Consider the following 15222-nt stretch of genomic DNA (forward strand, 5'->3'; position numbering starts at 1 on the left):
AACTGTTATATAATAGTTAACTGTTAGACAATAGAAAATGTTTTTTTCTTTATTAGGTGCTCACTTGTGTATGTAGAACCACTATTGCTGTCTCCTTTTACAGTATTTCCTCCAGTAAGAGCAGAAACCAGGAATGTGTAATAATTCCCTGGAATTAGATTTCCTATGGTGACTGAGGTTGAAGAAAGATTTGTATTTAGTGAAGAATTCTCTGGGACCTCAATCATATAAGAACTTGTATTTCCTTCTGGTGGCAGCCAGCTAAGAGACACTGATGTAGTGGTAATATTTGTTATAGTCAGTTTCTTCACTATGTCAGGTCCTAGAACAATAAATATTAAATGTATGTTAATTAGAGTTCTACTAGTTATATAGTTATATACACTACCATTCAAAAGTTTGGGGTCACATTGAAATGTCCTTATTTTTGAAGGAAAAGCACTGTACTTTTCAATGAAGATAACTTTAAACTAGTCCTAACTTTAAACAAATACACTCTATACATTGCTAATGGGGTAAATGACTATTCTAGCTGCAAATGTCTGGTTATTGGTGCAATATCTACATAGGTGTATAGAGGCCCATTTCCAGCAACTATCACTCCAGAGTTCTAATGGTACAATGTGTTTGCTCATTGGCTCACAAGGCTAATTGATGATTAGAAAACCCTTGTGCAATCATGTTCACACATCTGAAAACAGTCTAGCTCGTTACAGAAGCTACAAAACTGACCTTCCTTTGAGCAGATTGTGTTTCTGGAGCATCACATTTGTGGGGTCAATTAAACGCTCAAAATTGCCAGAAAAAGAGAACTTTCATCTGAAACTCGACAGTCTATTCTTGTTCTTAGAAATGAAGGATATTCCATGCGAGAAATTGCTAAGAAACTGAAGATTTCCTACAACGATGTGTACTACTCCCTTCAGAGGACAGCACAAACAGGCTCTTACCAGAGTAGAAAAAGAAGTGGGAGGCTGCGTTGCACAACTAAGCAAGAAGATAAGCACATTAGAGTCTCTAGTTTGAGAAACAGACGCCTCACAGGTCCCCAACTGGCATCTTCATTAAATAGTACCCGCAAAACACCAGTGTCACCATCTACAGTGAAGAGGCGGCTGCGGGTGTTAGGATCCGGACAGCAGGACAAGACAAGACAGTGAGCCCTAAGCTCAGCCCTGCCCACTGTCCTCTACCTACTTGCCACAATCCGCCCTAAGATGGCGGCGAGCAACTTGGCGGCGGTCCCTGCACTGGCTAGGTGGGACACAAAGACAAGACAAACAGACAGACAGACAAACACAATGAAGAATAGTCAACCGTCCGGGTCACAACAATCGGGCAGCAAAAGTACAGAATCAATATCCAATAAACGTAGTCAAAGTCCAGGCAATATGGTCAAGGGCAGGCGGCAAGCAAGGGAAGTCAAGGAATAAGGCAAAGATCAGGAATAGCAAATACACAGAAGATACAAGCAGGCAGAGACTAAGTCAATAACCAGCAATGATATCCCAGACTGAGGAGGTTATATAGGAGGTCAGGGTTCTGATCCAGAACATCATTGGACCATCCCCCTGATCTCCAAGCACAGACACCTGAGAACAAAACAGATCCACTGGCAGGAAGACCTGTCAGTCACAGCAGAACCAAAACACAGATTAACCCTGACATGGTCAGACAGAACTCAGCAGGTGAAGTCGGGTGTGTCTCCCAAAGAGAGCAAATAAACCAGTGTTCAGACACAGCAAAACAAAACACAGAACAGAATAAGAGAATATCAGCGCCTTCTCGGCCGCACAGCACGAGCAGAGGGACGCATAACGCTCCGCAAAGATACCATCCTGACAGTACCCCCCCTTTTATGAGGGGCCTCAGGACCCTCACAGGACTCAACCTCACTTAGAAGATTGCCATCTGACTCCCATTCATCAGAAGACGAGTCCATGGCATGGAGAACAGGCTTACTGACAGGACGAGCAGAACAACATGTTAAATTCGCATCAGATACAGGCAAATCAGGTACAACAGAACTAGAAATATTAATTTCGCCGGAGGGTACCTGTGCGCCCAAGTGACCTTCCTGGGAGTCACCTGGACGCCGATGATCTGGGTGCAGGTTTTCTTGCCGCTTGGGACGCTTGTGTCAGAAACTGATGAAATGGCCACTGTCACCACAGTAGTAACATAGACCATTGTGTCTCCGGTGTTCTCGCCTGGTCTTGGCGTCTAATAGTCCCAGCTGCATGGGCTCGTCCTCAGGAATAGTAGGGGTAACAAGAGGGGTTTTGACAGAATAGGAGACAGATTGTTTAGAAGAGTCAGAGTCTACTCTCTCCCTATGTCTGTCACGGAGCCTGCGGTCTATACGAATAGACAAATTCATGGCCTGCTTAAGGGTGGAAGGTTTTGGATGCCCTGTCCAGGCATCCTTAATGCCATCAGACAACCCCTGCTTAAACTTGCATCTAAGTGCAGGATCATTCCATCCGGATGGAACGCACCACTGGCGGAACTCAGCACAATACTCCTCCACCGGTCGCTTGCCCTGTCTCAAAGTAGTCAACTGCCTCTCAGCTGCTGCTGCCCTGTCAGGATCATCATAGAGTAACTCCAATGCAGAGAAAAACTGATCCACAGAAGACAATTCAGTGGCATCTGGAGGCAAAGAAAAGGCCCACTCCTGTGGAGTTCCTTGTAAGAGTTACATAACTATGCCCACTCTCTGGCTCTCATCCCCAGAGGACCGGGGACAAAGTCTGAAAAACAACTTACATCCCTCTCTGAAGATTCGAAAGGCCTTTCTTTCGCCTTTGAACCTATCAGGAAGCTGCACTGGAGGTTCTGGGGGAACAGCAACAGATAGCATGGCATTTTGGCCCAGGAAAGACTCTACCTGCTGCACCCGTTGCGTAAGGTCCAGAACAAGCTGGTTGAGACTTTGCATTTGCTCAACCAGAGCTTTCATGGGGTTCATAGCAAGGTGGAGAGAGAGAGAAAAAAAAAAAAAAAGTATGGCTGGTTATTCTGTTAGGATCCGGACAGCAGGACAAGACAAGACAGTGAGCCCTAAGCTCAGCCCTGCCCACTGTCCTCTACCTACTTGCCACAATCCGCCCTAAGATGGCGGCGAGCAACTTGGCGGCGGTCCCTGCACTGGCTAGGTGGGACACAAAGACAAGACAAACAGACAGACAGACAAACACAATGAAGAATAGTCAACCGTCCGGGTCACAACAATCGGGCAGCAAAAGTACAAAATCAATATCCAATAAACGTAGTCAAAGTCCAGGCAATATGGTCAAGGGCAGGCGGCAAGCAAGATACACAGAAGATACAAGCAGGCAGAGACTAAGTCAATAACCAGCAATGATATCCCAGACTGAGGAGGTTATATAGGAGGTCAGGGTTCTGATCCAGAACATCATTGGACCATCCCCCTGATCTCCAAGCACAGACACCTGAGAACAAAACAGATCCACTGGCAGGAAGACCTGTCAGTCACAGCAGAACCAAAACACAGATTAACCCTGACATGGTCAGACAGAACTCAGCAGGTGAAGTCGGGTGTGTCTCCCAAAGAGAGCAAATAAACCAGTGTCCAGACACAGCAAAACAAAACACAGAACAGAATAAGAGAATATCAGCGCCTTCTCGGCCGCACAGCACGAGCAGAGGGACGCATAACGCTCTGCAAAGATACCATCCTGACAGCGGGATTTTGGGCTTCAGGGCAGAGTGGCAAAGAAAAAGCCATATCTGAGACTGGCCAATAAAAGAAAAAGATTAAGATGGGCAAAAGAACACAGACATTGGACAGAGGAAGACTGGAAAAAAGTGTTGTGGACGGATTAATCCAAGTTTGAGGTGTTTGGATCACAAAGAAGAACGTTTGTGAGACGCAGAACAAATGAAAAGATGCTAGAAGAATGCCTGACGCCATCTGTTAAGCATGTTGGAGGTAATGTGATGGTCTGGGGTTGCTTTGGTGCTGGTAAGGTGGGAGATTTGTACAGGGTAAAAGGGATTCTGAATAAGGAAGGCTATCACTCTGCACCGCCATGCCATACCCAGTGGACAGCGCTTGATTGGAGTCAATTTCATCCTACAACAGGACAATGACCCTAAACACACCTTCAAATTGTGCAAGAACTATTTACAGCAGAAGCGGCAGCTGATATTCTATTGGTAATGGAGTGGCCAGCGCAGTCACCAGATCACCACCCCATTGAGCTGTTGTGGAAGCAGCTTGACCGTATGGTACGCCAGAAGTGCCCATCCAACCAATCCAACTTGTGGGAGCTGCTTCTAGAAGCGTGGGGTGCAATTTCTCCAGCTTACCTCAACAGATTAATAGCTAGAATGCCAAAGGTGTGCAATGCTGTAATTGCTGCAAAAGGAGGATTCTTTGACGAAAGCAGTTTGATGTAAAAACAATGTTATTTCAAATACAAATCATTATTTCTAACCTTGTCAATGTCTTGATTCTATTTTTTATTCATTTCACAATGTATGGTGGTGAATAAGTGTGACTTTTCATGGAAAACCCAAAATTGTTTGGATGACCCCAAACTTTTGGACGGTAGTGTACTTGATAAAGATGAAAAAGATGTCTTTCAAGTTTGAAGGGAGCCTTCCACCCCAGCTGCCCGACCCCCGGTGGAGCCCCTAATACTTACCCCCCCCCCCCCGGGCAGCGCCTCTATTAGCCGGCGCGGGCCCGTTGGGCATTGAAGTGCTTTATACTTCATATCCCTGGTGTCTAGTGGGACGGATCTCCCCCCTCTTCCCCCCCGAGATCCGTTCTTCTGCAAGTGCCGGGCCTCAGCGTCGCAATGACGCTGATCCTGGCTCGGCAATGCCTTGCACTGGCCTGCAGCAGGCCAGTGCAATGTATCACCGATCTAATTGATCTTTGCTGTGTATATAAACAGCATTGATCTCTATCTCTACTTAGTGTAAAAAAAAAAATTAAAGTGTTTTTATTAATAAAAAAATCCCCTCCCCTAATAAAAGTCCAAATCACCCCTCTTTTCCCATTTTATAAATATAAATAAATAAACATGTTTGGTATGGCCACGCACGTAATCGCCTGAACTATTAAATTATCACATTCCTGATCTCGCACGGTAAACGGTGTAAGCGCAAAAAAATGCTAAATTGCAGAAAAAAAGTGCAAAATTGCGCATTTTTGGTTGCATCAAATCCCAAAAAAATGTAATTAAAAGTGATCAAAAAGTCGCATATATGCAAACAAGGAACCGATTGAAAGTAAAGATTATGGTGCAAAAAATGACACCTCACACAGCCCCATAGACCAAAGCATAAAAGCGCTATTAGCATGGTAATAGAGCGATTTTAAGGAACATATATTTGTTAACAATGGTTTGAATTTTTTAATAGCCATCAGATAAAAGAAAGTTATACATGTTACATATCGTTGTAATCATAACAACTTGAGGAACATATATAACAAGTCAGTTTTACCCCAGGGTGAACGACGTAAATGCAAAACTTTCCAAAATCCAAACAAATTCCGTTTTTTTCCCCCCAATTTGACAGCGCATATGATTTTTTGCCGTTTTCGCAGAATATTTTATGGGAAAATAATGCCTGTCATTGCAAAGTACAATTGGTTTCGCAAAAAATAAGGGCTCATATGGGTCTCTCGGTGAAAAAATTCAAGGGCTATGGACTTTTAAACATGAAGTGGAAAAAGCAAAAGTGCAAAAAAGAAAATTGGCTTTGACCTTAAGGGGTTAAACATGAGGAGGAAAAAATGAAAGCGCAAAAATGAAAATTAGCCTGGTCCTGAAGGGGTTAACCTAATTTTGCTAAGCTGTGCCTCACGAGCAACTATGGGGCGTCTCACTGGGGAGGCCTGTCTTACATTTTGAGAAGCACTGCTCTATACAATAGAGAACAATCCATAAACATTGTTAAAGGTGGTCTAGATGTGAAAAGATCACATCCCTTCATCTCTGTAAGGTCCATTCATATAGTAATGTTTAGATCACCCGAGACATCTTTTTCTAAATGGAATAACCCCAAAATTAGATAGATGGACATAACATTTTATTACAGTAAGGACTCACTTGTGTATGTAGAACCACTATTGCTGTCTCCTTTTACAGTATTTTCTCCAGTAAGAGCAGAAACGAGGAATGTATAATAATTCCCTGGAATTAGATTTCCTATGGTGACTGAGGTTGAAGTAACATTTGTATTTAGTGAAGAATTCTCTTGGACCTCAATCATATAAGAACTTGTATTTCCTTCTGGTGGCAGCCAGCTAAGAGACACTGATGTAGTGGTGATATGCACTATGGTCAGATTATTTACAATGCCGGGCTCTATGAGATATGATGAGATATGAGAAAAATGGAGACAGATTCTTGTTAAATAGGAATATTATGCTCAAATCATTGGGTTAGTTACACAAATAGCACATAAATTATAATAAAGAATGTACATGCTGCACTGTATTCTGTAGTAGGTATTTAGCTAATCTACGTATCCCTCCCGAAATTAATAAAAGATGATCAATAAATTATATGTACCCCAAAATGCCAACTTGCCCCAGAAGAAAGTTCTCTTACTGCTATAATTAAAGGAAATTAAAATATAGGCTGGTCTGTAAGAATTAATAGTGACTAGTGACAATTCTACACAACAATTAGGTGTATAACATGACAGTAACAGTGTTCGTACCATATGAATAAAAAGTGAAAGTGCTGTTATACTCACTGGTGGTAACTGTCAGTTCTGCAGCTTCTCCAATTACATCTACTCCAGTAACTGCCCTAATGGTAACTGTATACTGGTTTCCAGGCGTCAGATACTTGACTGAGAATGATTGGAAGGTTGTTGTCTCATTCATGTACACATCGCCTGTTACTTCAATAAAATAGTGACTGTAATTGCCTTCAGGAGGGAACCAGCTTAGATTCATGGAGTTAGTGGACACATTGCCAACCTGGACATTCCTGACAACACCAGGACCTGTGGTTAGGATAATAATTCTTTAGTGCTTTTATGTCTGTCACCATACTAATCTTTTTGCATTATGGGTGACCCTACATCATGGGGGGAAAAACATGCCACAGAAGTGTATAACATTGCTTACCTATCTGTCCCAGTTCTGAAACTACTAAAAATTCATTTGTTTTGAGGGTCTTAGTTTTGTATTTTATGGCTGCCCTTCCCGGTTGAGCAGTTGTCTGGTACTACAATTCCCAGACTGCATTGCTTTCCCTCACCTGTTCATCACAGTCCTCCCACTTTGCCTTCTCCCCTCCCACAGCTGAATCATCCAAGGCAGCATGTTACAATCACACCTCATTCTCCCTATCCAGATAACCCCTTTAAGGACCAAAGCCTATTTTGGAAATCTAATCTGTCTGGTTTTATGCAGTTATAGCTCTGTGATGCTATAACTTAATTCTTCTAACTTAAAATTTTCTGTGGTGACTGCGAGTTTATTCATGTGATTTTTTTCTTGCCAGCATTGTTAGGCACACTGCAATAATAAATATGTGTACTGTACTTGTTTTCTTTTTTTTTCCTTCTACATTTTCTACATTTATAAAGGGATTAGGGCTATGGGGATACAGTTTTAAAACTTTTTTTTTACTTTATTTTACTGAGGGAGAATTCTCTCTCTGTTTTGCCCCATAGATTCTGGGATTGCACTGATAGCAACGCATTTACTGTCATAATCTGAGCTCGGCTCGGGTCTCGGCAGTTTCATATTTTTTATTTTATTTTACAATGTGTGAAAATCGCCAAAAAGTGTTGGGAGACAGAAATAACCTCAAACAGGACAATATATAACCTAAGGAAAGTTCAGAGCTTAAGATCATAGTATATATCCCCATTATTATCAACAATATGTATATACCTTTAATCCATTTAAGGCTGTACATTTTATATAAATCCACAATGATACTTACGTGTGTACAGACTGATCTCTCCACCATAACCATACAGTAAGGCCTTATTGTCATATGCGGAAACCTGGATCCTGTACAAATTCCCAGATGTCAGATTAGTGATCTGTACTGCAGTAGTGTTCACAGTCCGGTTACTGGGGGGTTCTCCATAGACAGAGATGCTGTAGGAGGAATTCTCACCAACATATGGGTCCCAATTCAGCCAGACTGTTGTGGTTGTAATAAGTGTAGCAGTGATGTTATCTGTCACTGTGGACAACAAAACACATAACATTCAATGTAAGAGTCATGAGTGGACAATCCTTAGGCTGTGTTCACACATGGCTTTCATTTTGGCGGCCATATCCATCTGCACTAGATATAGAGAAGAGTAAAGAGGGCAACAATGTATACACTTCCTTGCTTGTCAAACATGCTTCAATAGGCGTGAAGTAAAAAAAAATGTTTTTAAAAATCTAAAAAAAATAATACCGTACATAATAAAAAATGTAAATCACCCCAGTCCTGTTTTTCAAATCCTCTTTAGAAATTTCTGCAACAACAATAACGCAGTAATCATAATAGCTGCAGAGCTAATGAAGTAAAATAGTCAATTCACAAAACCCATGACTGATATTTGTAACATTATAACTAATAAATACTGTAAGGCTTTATTCACATGTCAGTATATTTCTGCGGATTAGTATTTTTTATTTTTTTTTACAGATGTTACAGAGGTGATTTCTGTAACGTTCGCAAAAAAGCTTCAATTGGAGTCTTTGTGCCACTAGGACGTCCTTTTTTTTTTGCATCCAGAAGTGTGAATAAGCACATAGAAATCAATTGGATCTAAATTTGTCTGACAAATGTGAATGAGGCGTAAAAGCTGCCAGGAAACTGTTCTAGCAAAATATTAATGAAACAATAGTAATAGATCAAATCTTTAAAGAGGACCTGTCACCCCCCGTGCCGGGGTGACAGGCTCCCGACCCCCATTAGAGCCCCCTATACTCACCTAATCCCGCCGGGTCACGCTTCTGGATCCGGTCAGGTCACGGAGATATCAGCCGCTGCAACCCGGCGCGCGCTGAGAGGTGAGTCCAACACCCATAGAGAATAACAGGAGAGTCCAGTGCTCCGTCATTCTCTATGAGTGTTGGACTCATCTCTCAGCGCACGCGCCGGGCTGCAGCGGCTGAGATCTCCGTCACCCGACCGGATCCAGAAGCGTGACCCGGCGGGATTAGGTGAGTATAGGGGGCTCTAACGGGGGGTCGGGAGCCTGTCACCCCGGCACGGGGGGTGACAGGTTCCCTTTAAGGAAACCTGAGGAATGGATCAACAAGTGTGCATTTTATTATCAAATGAGATTTATTATTATAGAAAGAATATTTTTCTCACAAGGAAGAAGAATATATCAGGTGTTTAATAATTCTACAAAACAGAAGATTATTGAAGAAAAATTGCAATTACCTAATAGAGAAATCTCCTTGCTGCCTCCTTGTAGACCATTGCCAGCAACTGCAGAGATCCTCACTGTGTACTGAATGCCACTGGTCAGGTTAGTGATTGTCGCTGATTCAGAATACACTGTGAAACTCTGAGGTGGATTTCCAATCACTTCTACCAGATACGAACTTCTGCTACCTTCTGGAAGCCTCCAGGTGACATACATTGAGCTGCTGTTTAGTTTAGAAGCTATTAGCTCAGTTACAATGGTTGGACCTGTAAGTGGAAAAATATTTAGATTACACATACTATAGTCCCATAATATATACATATACATAAACACACAAACAATAAATCTATAATGTATATTAACTACAACTCATTTTGTAACTTCATCTGTTGAAAGTAATCAAAGGTTTCCAACTAGAGCCTGGAGAAATGGTGGGAATAACGCAGGGTGCCATGTTGATGTGGAGGTACAATTATCTGTCCAACCATTTGCACACTGTGACCAAACTTCAAATACAGTACTGTAGGTGCTAGGGTATGCTCATGAACATATCCCTTCAAAGTGCTAGGGAGCCCATTAAAGGAGAAGACCGGGCAAAGCTATCTTTTTTAACAAGTGCTGGGGAGGATAAAAGTAATAACATGCTCTTAACTCCCCCGCAAATTTATATCTTAGGTAACTGCTCACGTGTGTATGTAAAGATATGGTTACCTCCTTTACAATATTCTCCCCAACAAGAGTAGAGATAAGAATGTGTAATAATTCCCTGGAATTAGATTTCCTTTGGTGACTGAGGTTGAAGTAACATTTGAAGACTTTTCAGGATTTCAGTCATATAAGAACTTACATATTTTGTTAAACATGAATTTCACTTAGTAGCTTAGATAGAATCATTAGAAATTGAGAAAGAAATTCTTAACATGGTAGGTAAAAAATAAAAAAAAAACTCACTTGTATATGAAGATATATTGTTACTTTCTCCCTTTACATTATCATTAACCAGAACAGAGATAAAGAATGTGTAATAATTCCCTGGAATCAGATTTCCTATGGTGACTGAAGTTAAAGAAACATTTGTATTTAGTGCAGAATTCTCTGGGACCTCAATCATATAAGAACTTGTATTTCCGTCTGGTGGCAGCCAGCTAAGAGACACTGATGTAGTGGTGACAGTAACTATAGTTAGATTCTTCACCATGTCAGGCACTAAGAGAAAAATAAAATACATTATGGTTAGAGATGAGAGAACCAAACTTCCCGAACCAAGATCTGTTCTGAACCGAACTTTCTGAAAAGTTTGTAACAAGGCAATAAAGATGGCGACTGCTTAATAATAATAACAATAATAATAATGCTTATACTTGTATAGCGCCAACTGATCACACAGCACTTTACATTTTGTTACTTTTGGTCCCTGTCCCCATTAGGGCTCACAATCAAAATGTATCTGTATGTTTTAGGAGGAAACGGGAGTGCCCAGAGGAAAAAAACATACACAAACATAGAGAGAAAATACAATATCTTTGCAGAGGTTGCCCTTGGTGGGATTTGAGCCGAAGACACCAGGGCTGCAAGGCTATTATTATAATAATCCCTTGCAGCCGGCCAATCGGTGGCAAGCCACCTCCTGCAAAGTCACTTTTCCTCCTTCAGTATAAGTGCAAGGGTGCGCCATCAGCTCGCCATTTAGTTCCTGATGAGTGAACTAAACAAATGCTCATTGCAGAGAAAGTGATAGGTAGAGGCAGAGAGCGTCAGGGAAAGAAAAAGTTTAATTAGGTGGAGATAAAAGAAAGTTTGAGTAAAGTAGTTGTGTAGTCTGTGTAGCTGCAAAATTGCTCATGCCACTTTGTGTGTCACTACACAGCGTCTACAGTAGAGATGAGCAAGTAGTAAAATATTCGGAAGCTCAAACTTCAATTTGAATAGACTGTGTTGTTCGAATATTTAATCGAATATTAAGCTCTTAAGAACCCAAGCCGTACGGGTACGTCATGAAATCCGGTCACTTAAAGACCTATGCTGTGACCTGTATGTCATGGAGTCCCGCCAGTGTTTTGAAGTGAACTCAGGAGCTGAGCTCACTTCAAAGCATGTGGGGACCAGCTGCTATATGCAGCCAGGTCCTCACTGTTAATGACGGGCTGCCACAATCATGCGGCCGCCCACGATTAACCCCTGCAGTGCCGCTGCACTCACATCAGTGGCAGGATCTGTGCTCCTGTAACTGAATGATTGGGAGCCCCGCAGCATGATTGCGAGGGTTTCAATAGTTGTATCTGACTGCCGAGGTCTCTTACCTTCCACCCTGCAGTCAGATCGGCGATCACTTTATAGATTGCACTATACAGATTGCTATGGCATAGCAATGATCAGTGTAAGAAATCCAATGTAAAAATGTTAAAGTCCCCTAAGGGGACATAAAAAGTGTAAAAACATAAATAAATAAAAAAGTAAAAAAAAAAAAAACATAGCCCCTCCCCCAATAAAAGTTTAAATTACCCCCTTTCCCATTTTATAAATAAAACATAAAAATAAATAAACATATAATAAACCGTAGCATGCGTAATCATCCAATCTAATAAAATAAATCAATATTGTTCCTGCACGGTGAGCAGCGTAAACAAAAAGCGGTAAAAAAAACACCAGGATTGAATATTTTTATTACATTTTATTTAAAATAAAATAAATAAAAATTGATCAATCCATCTCATCTACACAAATATGGTATTAATAAAAACTAGAGATCATGGCGCAAAAAATGATGCCACATACAGCTGCATACGTGAAAAAAATAGAAACGCTATGAGAGTCAAAAAAGAGCCATTGTAATCACATCTATTTGCAAAATAAAAAAGTTTTACTGTTAATAAAAACAGTAAAACATTAGAAAAGCTATTTAAAATGCATATCGCTGTATTCAGACTGACCCATAGAATAAAGATAAAATGTCAGTTTTACTGTAAAGTGCATTACGTAAAAACAGATGATGTTTTGGGGGTTTGGTCATACATGGTATGGTAGATCAAAAGGCACCTTTACAAAGTACACCTGTTCCTGAAAAAAAAAACAAGCCCTTAAGGCCATTTTGGGCTTTGTCCTTAAGGGGAAAAAATCCAAAGTCAATGGGAGAAAAATGCAGGGAACCTAAATTTGACCACTTGGAGGTCACCAAGTCCACAATGAAACCTCAGGAAATGATGCAACTGGGACAACAGGGGAAACATGTCAGGGTTCATCTAACACACCAGAGTTGCAGAATTACACCACTATCATAGGCTCTCAACAATACATAACAAACACAATATAACCTCTATGTAAAGTTGAAAAAAATAAACCTTCCCTCTACATAAGCATGGACAGAAAGCCCAATTGTAAGCAAAAGAAAACTTTCCTGCACCCCTTTAAATCACATTGGCTATGACAACCACAGATTGCATAGGCATGGGGGGGAAGAATCAAACAGCATCCACCGGTAACTGTTATTGTTTGTGTGTGTGTGTGTTTGTGTGTGTGTGTGTGTGTGTGTGTGCGCGTGTGTGTATTTGTGTGATGAAGTCAGACACATCCTACACAGAAAGGGGTAAGGGTCTCATCGAAACCATGTAAAAATTGAATTTGAGGCCCTTGAGTGAGGTGACAGTTTTATATTGCAATAGAACTTTGCCAAGCCTGGCGTATACAGTATAGATGTGATGTAGGGCTGCAAGTTCTTATAGTTTGGAGGTCATATGAGTAAGCCAGCCAATGATTGTAGATGCTGTTATTGCAATGCCAGTGCTCCTAGGACCTGTCACCCCCACTGCATAGTTATTGGCTAGAAAAAAGCACCAGGCAAGGTGGGAGGAGAAACAAATACAGGGTTTTCTGTCGGATGCTAGATCGAAAACGACTATTTCAAATAATGTAGTATTCAATTGAATAGCTACTCAATTGAGTACTACTCGCTCATCTCTAATAGTTATTAAAAACAACACTTTTTTGGCACAGTTTTTGATGCATTTTTGGTGTGGTTTTGCCTCAAAAGTGCTTTTTATTGCCTGGAAAAAATAAATTTAGCAGTTTTCATACCTTATTTTACATAATATGTCATGGTGCTTGTTCAAGTAGAAAGATCACTTTTTACTTAAACAAGCACCATGACGTAAGTTGTAAAATAAGGTATGAAAACTGGTAAATTTACACTTTACACCTGTGTAGAGGAGTCAGAATGCAAAAAAGGGGGTGACAGTGTCGCTTTAAGATTTTTAAATAAAAGTAAATTACAAATCTGTATAACTTTCTGACACCAATTGATTTGAAAGAAAAAGATTTTCACAGGACAACCCCTTTTATCTCTGTTGTAGCCACGCCTAATGGAGGAGGTTAAGCCATCCCTTTATTGTGATGTCACATTGTGATGTGAAGTTGTCACATCCAGAGCTCACATTAACAGCATTTCTACCATGTTACGCCAAACCTGGGGGCTGACTCAGTTTTCTCTGTTAGATGTGGCTATATCACATAATGAAAGGGGAGCATAGTGGTGCACTAAAGGGTTAACACCACACCTAAAAGGTTATTTGCATGTTGGTTAAAAGTGGTTATCAAGGACAATGAAGTGGCAGATCAAGTTAATAAAGGTATGGTTATTCTGTAAAAGTTCCTATTGATCCATCACAGTGGTTTCTCAAAGACAAACCTGGTAATAGAAATCTATTTAAGGGTTTAATGCATTTAAATATTAAATACATAAATGGAAACTACTTTTTAGCGTAGGAAAAACTCACTTGTGTAAGTAGATATATTATAACTGTCTCCTTTTACAGTATTTCCTCCAGTAAGAGCTGAGATGGAGAATGTGTTAACATTCCCTGGAATCAGATTTCCTATTGTGACTGAGGTTGAAGTAACATATATTGTAGGATTCTCTGGAATCTCGATCATATAAGAACTTGCATTTCCTTCTGGTGGCAGCCAGCTAAGAGACACTGATGTAGTGGTGACATGCACTATGGTTAGATTCCTCACTATGTCAGGCCCTACAAAAAAAAAGAAACAATTTTAGGACTTGTAAGAAAACACACATTATATAACATGGCCAACAAAATACTTTACAATATATTTGCTGCATATTGTAATACAGTTTAACTATTGTATTTGCCAACTATCGACCTGTCTCCAATTTCCCCATCATCTCTAAATTCCTGGAACGTCTTGTCTACTCTCGCCTAACCCCCTATCTCTCTGATAACTCTCTTCTTAAACCCTCTAAAGTCCGGCTTCCGACCCCTTCACTCCACTGAAACTGCTCTCACCAAGGTGTCAAACGACCTCCTGGAGGCCAAGTCACAAGGAAACTACTCCTTGCTGAATCTCCTGGATCTTTCAGCGGTGTTTGACTCTGTGGTACTAGCATAACTCCTGTGCATCAAGCTGGATGTCTGGGGGTTATGCTTGACTCTGATCCATCTTCACTCCCTATATCCAAGCTCTTACACGCTCCTGTCACCTGGATTAGCCAATCCAGTTATAATGGTAACAATATCTATAAAGATAATTATAATGATGAACTTCATAGTCAAAGGCCTGTATTACAATAGACTTGAACTGGGCACCAAAAGCTTGTCATATGACTTTTATTTGTCATTTCAAAACCACATGTCTAAACCACACCTCAAATTCTGATAGTTTATACAAAGCCACTTTTACTTACGAGTGTACAGAGAGAAAACGCCATGTTCCCCCTCCACACCGGCAACAACAGCAGAAATCATAAATGTGTATTCATGTCCTGGGATCAGTCCAGTAATCAGAAGAGAATGTGAGCTTGTGGATGTAGCAAAGGTGGAATTCTGC

This window comes from Dendropsophus ebraccatus, chromosome 6 (genome assembly GCF_027789765.1).
Source record: "Dendropsophus ebraccatus isolate aDenEbr1 chromosome 6, aDenEbr1.pat, whole genome shotgun sequence".
Lineage (NCBI taxonomy): Eukaryota > Metazoa > Chordata > Amphibia > Anura > Hylidae > Dendropsophus > Dendropsophus ebraccatus.